Consider the following 10,024-nt stretch of genomic DNA (forward strand, 5'->3'; position numbering starts at 1 on the left):
ATGCAAGCAACATTTTACAACAAACTTATTTAATATATTTATGTATCTATAGAATTCCACTCTGTAAGGAAAATGGCAAGAGAAAAGCCCTTAAATATATAAAGAAAATGATAAAGTTGTAAGCAATAAGCAGCATAAATTTGTCCTGATTGCTTTTAAGAGAATTATAAAAATCCTACCACAAGACTTTTGAAAAGGCAGTGGATGCAATGAATTGCAAAAGGCTACAGCAAAGCATTGCTAGTTGCGTTAGGTGTGTGCACTCTCTGAATGAGAAAGTCTTGGGGAAACAAAAGGGTAAAGAGATCGCACAAATGAAAAGGCTAAACTCTTCTGTGGGGGAGATCTGCAGGTGGGCTTATGCCAAGATTGGGACATAGTCCAGACCAAGGTCAGCAGGAGTGATGGAGGGGAGAGGGAGCAGGCGGGATCCCCTTCCCCAGCCGGTTCCCTCACCAGTCCCCAGGGGCGAAGGGGACAGGAGGCGGCGTAGCTTCCTGCAGGAAAGGGCAGAGGACCTGCGGTGGGAGGGGACAGGGGAAAAAAAAACGGGTAAAGAGTGTGGAAATGAGAAGGGAAGTAAAAGGGGAAAAGAGAGGAGCGGCATCATGGTATACAAGGACTGACACCTCATGAGAGGACTTGGTTAGGTGCCAGGGAAAGCTGTCGGTGGCTGGGAGGTGGGAAGGCGTGCGCAAGACAGGCACATAGGTTGTCCCTTGGCGCAGGTACTGTCAGTCTCTAAATACCCCCCCCCCCAGCTTAAGGGGGAAGAGGATGTGTTTGGGACCATTGCTTTCAAAAATTATCATTTATTATTATGTATAAATAATATTTCACATCTTTCAGAACATTTGATGGGAACTTTTGTCTCCTCCTCACAGCCGGTGAGAGAAGTTAGTAAGAAGAAGTTAATCTGACACATTTGCAGCCCCTCAGAGAACTATAATGGAAAGTCAACCTGAGATCTCACAAGCCCTTGTTTTTGTTCTCAGTTTTTGTTTTTGTTTTTAATTATCCTTGGAAAGTTATGAGAAGTGGCTGACTGTATGGGAGTTGCTGGGAAAGAAGAGATTCACGTGCATCTTGTGATGCAGCATGGACAACTTCAGCATGGATATTTTAGGAACAAACATTTGAGCTGTAAATAACTAGAGAAAGCTCTGAGCACCTTCAGAGAGGTCAGAATGCTTGGAGGAAGGGAATACAGCTGTTGGTTAATTGAATTATTGAAAAAATCGGGCTGTTGTACAATGGAAGTGAAATTTGAGCCGCTCACGTCTTCTGCTCTAATAATTGTTCAAGTCCAAAGCATTGCTGGGAAGAACGAGATGTGAAAAATGAGCTAGAAAACAGCACAAAAATTGTTATACTGTCATTGCGAGGATCAATTATAGGCTCTTCTTCAGAATATTTGGCTCAGTTCTTATCATTCTATCTCAGAAAAGGATATGACAGCAATAAAAGAGGTTCACAAACAGACAAGTGGTGTTATTAGAATTACAGAAAGGCTACTCTATGGAAGGAAATTGAAATATTGTTTCATTTAGAGAGAAAATGGGTAAGAGGAGATATCTTATAAAGATACGCTATAAAGCAAATGTAGAGGGGGTAAATAATATAAAGGGGGCAAATGTTATATTGCTTTCACCCTGAGCAGGAAAACAACTAAGCAACTAAAGCAACTAAATCTAGTAAAGCTACAAGATAAATAAACTCTGCTAACAAATCTAAAGATCAGTTCAGCTGTAGAACTCTGTATCAGCAGTTCAGCAAGATTTACATGACAATTTTCTTCCACCTAGTTTCTTTTAAATAATTTAGAATTTTTTTTTCAAAAATCAGTTGTAGACATTCCTAGTTTCAGCTCCTGTGTGTCATAATAATTTGCTGTTTCCTTTCTTTTAAAGATTCCTAGTCTTTTATATGAAAAAGCTCACACTTTCTTGTTCCCATTGTTCCAGCTATCTTCATTGGGAAATGAGACTGTTCATCCAAATAAAGGACAAGGGAAAAGCTCACAACCACAGCAAAAATACGTCATAACTTGTTTTGATGAGGAAGACATAATAAATGTTAAAATATTAATAATCATATGTTGCATAAATGTCACTATTGATTTGAATTGATAAATGAAACAATTGTTGCTTACCCTCCTCTCCCCCTTCTCTTTTCCCTCCAGGGATTTTACTGTTAGAGGAGGCATCCCTGCAGATGAATCCCAAGAGTAAAGAGGCACTTTGCTTTCTGTTCCTACCACATTCCCGGCTTTGCCTCACCATTTGAGTTGCAGACACAAATCTGAAAGCACAGATAGTAGATGTATTGAAATGTCACAAATGATAAATTTTTTTCCTTTTGAAACTTCAGTCTGTACACAGAGATCATTGGTAACACTTTTGCAACAATTTTTCTTTCATGTAAATGAACACATTCCATATATATATATGTCTTCCAACATCACCAGAATACATTCTGGTTCTTGGTTTATTTGCCACAATATTGTTCATAAACTCTTTAAAAAAATGTCTATTTCTATGCCATCATTTGCTTGATCATATAAACTGAATCAAGTAATCTTCAGAACTCAGCGTAAGTTTAAATCTGACTCATGACCAAGCACTTAGCAATCAGGTAGACCTCACTGTTAACTTATCCAGGGAGAACCTGGTAATTTACATCTAGGGTTGGATGATTGGATGGTTATGCTCAAAGATATTGCTTTGTTTTCTGCACGTAATAATTTTGCAGATTCCTCCCTCTGGCAAAATAAACTGGTGCAGCCAGTTCTGCTTTGTCCTGTGCGATAGACAATACTCAGACAGGTGATGGTTCAGCACCATCTGTGCTGATGTCCCTTCTCAGCAGAGACGGCAGGGACCCCGTGTCCCGGCTGGAGCTGCATGGGGCTCTGTAAGGGTAATTGAGCTCACAGACTATGTGCTGCTTCTGTGCCCTAAAGCCAGCAGGTACACAGAACTGCAAATATACCTCATGTTTTGGGTTTTCTGATGTGTGCAAGCCCAAAGCCTATGACTTGGGCAGTAGCAATGATGTTTTCTTCACTAATGTTTCATGGATTGCTCTATATAGGAATCAAACTTTGCATCCCTATATAGAGTCGAAAAGTCAATGTTTCCGTGCCAGTGACGCTGTCCTTCAGTCCCCCTCTCTCTCCTTTGTAAACTTCTTTGTGTTTTCTTCCAGGACGTTTCTTATATGTTGAATACTCTCCTCTCTAATTGGTCCAGATGGGTCTCTGTCCTTTAAGTCTGTCTTCAAGAGGATTTACATGTAGCCTTTCTTCACATTATTTCTTACTGGTGACCTTGGACACCTCACCCACACCTTAGGTTTTCACAGTGCTGCTCTTAGATGAAAGGTGTCACTTAATCTCCATCAGGACCCAGCCAGAGGCTCCCTGTAAAAGGAAGAAAAGAGTCTAGAAGGACACTCTTCTACTCAGATAACACTGCACTCTTGATCTTATACCGATGGGAGATATGTGGAGTTCAGCTGGTTGAGGAGGTGCGTTTAACTTGGGCAGAACGTTTCCCACTTGCTATGTATGGCACTTACTTACTCTGTCACGGGGGACTTTTTATCTGTAGCTCAGCTAGAGAGTTTGGAACAGTGGTGGCAGAACCTTCAGCAGTATTTTATGGTGCAACCATTGTGCCACACTTGTTCACACCTCTATAAAATCCAGGCTGTGGTGAACTCATAAGCAATCCATATAGCAACTGAAAGTTGATGCATCTGGGACATTGAGGTTTTCACATCCGTGTTTTACAAAAGTTTTCAAAATGTCTCTCCCATTGGAGCAGTGACTTTCTCCCTGGAGATTTAACTCAATTTCCAACTTGTCTTCCTTCTGTAAGCAGCTCATGTAACTCTACGTTTAATGAAAAACAGTCTCTCAGGTTGCTCCATAAGGCAAATTATTTACCCTTCCTGTAAGAAGGGTAAGAACTGTAAATACACCACACAAATGGTGAATACTGCACATGGGATTTGCTAATGGATTTCACTGCAAGTATCTGATCAGCTGTCAGTAAGAAATATGAAGCTTTTTGGAACTACAGCTTGATTTATTTCAAGATAGTCAATTATGTAAATAAATAATTTGAAATATTGATCTCTCTTTCTTTCCTAGTAAAGTCAGATTTTCCGCTGCTTTCACCAAGAGTGCTAGAAAGGCTGGAACAAGGGAAAAATCTGATAATGTTGGGCACCCCCCGAAACTATCAGGATTTCAAAGTCAAGTCACTTTAACACACCTTACTTCTCTACATCAAATGCAAAAGACAATAAATAAGAAACATTGTTCTACCAAACAGTTAAGTAAACTAAAAGGGAATTTAGATTCCAAACCAACCAAAAAGTATCCCTTCAATGATTTATGTATTTTGACTTAAGCTCAGGGTTAAACTAAGGGATTATGACATTCACTAGAAGTATTTCAGGCAGGGACAATTTGACATGTATAACAAAAACACCACCCTCATTTCAGTCCTCGTAAAGGCTCTTTATCACAACTTGCACAACAGTTGCCTGGAGCCCGACTCAACTACATGCCCTGAGCTGCTACAGTTTTACTTGAGAGTTGGTCCTTAATGAATGCAGTGACTAATAAAAAGTACATGATACTGGTTTAAGTCTGCAGGAATTTTAAGCCACACAAAAGGAAAAGTACAATAAATCTCTTTTCAATAATTCTATGTAAAAAAAAAAATCCTTTGTCCTTTCCAGCTCTGAGTACATCCAGGTCTCTCCAGCCACTGTCTTGATTATTTTTCATAACACTTTGTGTCTCTGTGTTTGCCTGAAAGACCCAGTTCTCATTCCAACTTCTCTAAATATTGGCTATTATTTTCTGTCTCAGGCCTACCTCTCATGGAGTTAAAAACCTGGGGTCACTGATTCCTCTGCTATCAGAGGCAAACCTGTGCTGAATGGCTCCCAGTACAATATTTTGTTTTGAAAATCTGGCCAGTTGTTTTGGCTAAATAGGAAAGGAGGCCACACATACTACGGCTGCTTCTAACAACAGAGGGATTGGACACAACAATAAAGCAAGTTCTTTCGATTCCTTTAAGTTTCGAAAACCTGGTTCTGTAGATGTTGAGCATTTTTCAGTCTAGTTCCAGAAATCGTATGAAAATAAATTTCTAACCCAGCTTACAGCACTAACTCACTTTAAACTTATTCATGTAACTATGCAGATGAACAGGAAAGGTAAAAATCAATTTAATTCACAAAACTGTTAGAAAATCCCAGAACAGAATTAGATTGATTCATGTGAGGGGACATGAAAGGCTGTGATTTAACTTGTTTAAACTTAATTAGAAGTGGCACTAAACCCCATGAACCCAACTAGCCATAGTGAATCCCTAAGATTCATCCCTAAAGGGCTATGAAATGAGAGAGGAAGTATGTGGGATACTTCTGCTATCTCTGTTTCTTGGTCAAAGGGCATGTCATCCCTCATAAATATTACAATAAGAGCACCAGCTTGTTGCAAGGTGGAACATGATGGTGAAATCACATAGCACTCTAGTTGTGTTTTCTGCCCATGAAGGAACACTATAGGAACATTTTCCATTGACACACATGCTACGCAGCGAGCAGTAGCAGTCCCCCTCTGAGGTGGCCAGAGACAGCCCCTCAGTACCCTGCTCAGCATGTGCAGCATGTTCAGCTGTGTTCATGAGGGTATCAAATTCCAGAAAACCTGTGATATAACAATTTGAACAACTTTGAGACCTTTCCTTGCTTTGGATATGCACAATGCAAATGTATAGATGCATATATTATTGATATTTGCCTCATTTTATTAGCTGTGTTTTCATTGGATATCCATTAACTTTTTAAATCAGAAAAACAGAGCAAAAAGTCAAATGGATGTAGGAAACAATAAATGTTTATTGCAAGCTATGAACTGCAGCCACTCAGTCACCAATAAAGCAGATAATCAATTGAAAGTACAAAATTTCCATTGGTAATCTGTCACCAATGAAAAGACTTTTCAGCACAAAATCCATTTGCACAGTTATTTTAAATGCGTGATTCATAAACTTTCAAAGTGTTTGTGGTCAAGGTCCACAACTGACCAGTGGTAGATACTTGAAAAATAAAAAAATAACTTTCAACCACGTAGAAAGCAGTAGTCAAGAGAGGGCATACCCCCATTAGACTTATTCTCTGTATAGCTGTTCTAGCACTTATACGTACAAGCAGCATCACGTTTCACTTTAAAAAGCCTTAGTATTTAATCTTCCAATTTGTCTACGTGTAGCCTATTTAAAAGATGAATGCCCTATTTACTGCATAATTTTTCAGTAGTGTTTTATCTTCAAAACATCATATAACAAAATGAATCCATCCTATCACCCCTATGGGTCCACTGATATCCAACTATTAGTATCCTGAGACTTACTTTCTACATAAAATCTAAAATTCAGTCCTTTTCCAACATCTCTACGGCTGAGCTGGGCTCAGTGATATTTCAGGTCCTGCTTTGGTGGCACTGCCCTGAACAAATCACTAGTTTGTCTTACCCTTCTCGCCTTACAATATTTCGAATTTTCTGAACAGATGTCCTTACTTCGATGAGTCTCAAAGTATGATGTTATGATTCAGCTTCTCTGTTATGTTAGGTAGGGTAAAACCATCAACAGGGGTATGGACCCAGCTCCTGCTGGCTGGCATTAAGTGCTAGAAACAACTCTTCGTCAATGTCATGTCGGAACACTTAAAAATATCCCCCAAACCTTTGACCAATATACTGCCAGTTAAAAAACCCTGAAAAGTCTTTTAACAAACATATCACTGTGATATTATGAAACCAGTCTTATTGTTATATACATTTCCAAGAGCTCTTCAGCCCATGGATTTATCTTTGACATCTAGTTTTTCTTTCTCGTAACATACTAGTCTTATGTTTGTCAAGCAGACCTTAAAAAAATCAAAGAAGAAAGTAAAACCCAGACACTAGGAATGATGACGTAGCCCAGATCGCACACCAAGGAAGGGCTTGCAGGTTTCCAGAAAACAGAAACTCAAGATTTTTTGCAAGAATTCATGGCCCATTTTTTATGCTGAAGAAATTTTTGCACTTGTAAAAATTACGAAGAAATTTTTTACACTGAGGGTGGTGAAACACTGGAAGAGGTTGCCCAGAGAGGTGGTGGATGCCCCATCCCTGGAAACATTCAAGGTCAGGTTGGACGGGGCTCTGAGCAACCTGCTCTAGTTGAAGATGTCCCTGCCCACGGCAGGGGGGTTGGACTAGATGACTTTTAAAGGTCCCTTCCAACCCAAACTATTCTATGGTTTTGAAGTACTCAGGATGGACAACTAAAAGCCATTTTCCAGAATAGCTTCATTCCTTTTTAACCAAAGACCACATTTTTTGGAGCTCTCAAGGTGCAAAAATTGCCTATTTGGTGCTTCCACCTCTCTGTTTAATAAATTGTGCTTTGTGAAAAGTTTAAAGCAACTGAAAGCTGACTTTCAAAGCCAGGAAAAATGAGGAAAGCCTATAACTAGACATTGCTGTTACAAGCCTTCAGTGAGTGCTCTGAGTCATGTTTTAAATTAATTCCACTTTAATTAGAAATCAATAGTAAATATCATGTGTGGGAAAAATGTATAGGAATAGGTTGGCTATGCTCACAGCTTTGACGTAATTAAGCTGGTCAGAACAGTGATTTCTTTGTCTATTTGTCATGAAAATGTTTAATATTAGGAAATTTTATGATCAAATATTGTCTTGACCAGAACACCGCATCATGTTTTGGTCTTCAACACTGCTGGAATTCCACTGACTCCACAGGGGCTTTTGTCAATATTCAATCCCCTTCACGATCAGGTCAATATAAATTTTGTCTTTAGACTTCGACAGCTACTAACCCGTAAAAGCCTGATGCACTGTACAGTATTTGGGTTAATTTTGCCTTGCAACCATTGTAATTTTCAGGTTTAGCACAGGCCGGCATGAACACTACCTGCTTGTTTTAGCTGTGCACCATTTAATGTTGGAATTGGTGTTGAAAACAAAGTAAAAGAAGCTGGATGGAGCTGCAGAGGCGCAGCAGGAAAGCAAGCTTGGCAGAGCTGCTGTGTCCCGTGCATGGAGGGGGAGGCTGGACCACGACCCAGCTCTGCGGGGCTGGCCCGACAGAGGCAGACCTGGGGAGAAGCCCTGACTCAGTGCCTGGGCAAAACTCTGAACCACGTGAGGAAAGAAGACAAAAACAAAAACAAAGTGAAGCAAGCTTTCCATTTGAAATTTTTCGTGGATAAAATAGGGATTGCAGTGGAACTGTAAGTCAGTAACCACAGAGAGAGCTCATAAAAGTTAAGAGTCAACTTCCAAGCTTTTTCTTTGCAGAACAGATGGGAAAGCTCAGTTGTAGTTGCACAAAAGAAACATCAAATCTGCAAGCTATGGCAGGGAAAGATAAATGACCCTCTCAGATGTAGCAATATCTCAGCAATGCTAGTGCAACGCTAGTGCAGTGCTGCTCTTGTGGAAGAGATAAAGTAAATGTATTTTATCCCAGAACTTACTTGGGAAGTTTAGCAACTTTTGAAAAATAAAATACCATTTGGGCTGAATTATTTTATAGTTATTCTCTTCAAGATAACTTGAAGCAGTTACAAAAAAAAGAGTAATTTCATCTCAGCATCATTATGCATGTACTTACTTATACACTAAACTATATTTAAATGCATGGAAATTTAAAAAATAAAACTAAAAATCATGATTATGGTTTAAATGAAATAAACATATTCTAAAATTTCACACCTGAGGCTGCATCTGCCCAGTTATTTATTGCATGGCTACATTTTTACTTCTGAAAGCAGAAGTAATTAGTGTTGTTACGGGGAGCATGTAGTTATTAGTTAGACAATGGTTTTGTTAGAAGCACCAAAGCTCTTGCTCTTTATATTTCAGCTAGTCTATGGTAGCCTATTTAACACTGAATTTTCTACCACTATTGCCTTCCTATTGAAGACAGTAAAACAAAAGGAAAAGTTTCCTTGCTATAAAGAGAAATAGAGTATTCTAAAATGGAAAATGTTTGGACATTTCCCGAGAACGGAGGTGGGTTTTCTAGATACACTCACTATTCTGTTGGGAGAAATGGGAAAAAAGATTTTGCATGGGATCTACAGATTACAAACTTCAAATATTTGGTAACAGACATCTGCAGCTTTGGAAATACAATATATTTTTATGACACATTTGCAAATAGGATTTCCAGACCACATTTGGACAGATTGCTCGCCCAGATGAAAGAGATGTAATGAAAGTCTAATTCAGCTAGTCTAGAAAGAAAGGGTTATTCTTTTCCCCGCTGTTTATTTGTCACAAAATGAAAGCTGGGAGCATTTCTTTTTTTGATCCAAGAAGTTTTCAATTTGGAGTGGTTTGGTCTCTTAATGACACAGACATATTTTTCTATGAAGTATTCCGTAAAATGTTTCACTTCGTAAAAAATTTCTGTTAAAAAGAAAAGGGTTGATCGAAAAACTTTGGCAAGAAACATGACAATATAGTAACATTATTTATTGCATAATTTATAATAGCAATGTCTAGACTTCTAGATGTTTTAACGTAATGTCATATAAGCCCTTCCTCTCAGCTGACTGATATGTGAAATGTCAGATATCTAGAACTCTTTGAGAATTTGTTAATACTTTTTCAATAAGATTTTTTCCCTAGATAAAAGAAATAATTGAAAAATATTATTATTTACAGCCTTGATCAAGTGTTTTCTCTGCAATAGACAAATACTCACAAATACAACAGCAAATACAAAATGTACTATTTGCTAGGCTTATGCTGCATAATAATCAATGTTAATTGATTGTCTCCGGCCTCCTTCCTGTTATATAGTTGCCAGGTTAACTGCTAGACAGCAATGTGAGCAATGAAGAAGTTTTGCATTAGCAGTGGGAAAACTGGTGCTGTTCAATCTCTTTCTGCACCTTCAGGAAGCATCTTTTCCTGCTG

The sequence above is a fragment of the Pygoscelis adeliae genome, unplaced genomic scaffold (genome assembly GCF_000699105.1).
Source record: "Pygoscelis adeliae isolate BGI_AS28 unplaced genomic scaffold, ASM69910v1 Scaffold77, whole genome shotgun sequence".
Lineage (NCBI taxonomy): Eukaryota > Metazoa > Chordata > Aves > Sphenisciformes > Spheniscidae > Pygoscelis > Pygoscelis adeliae.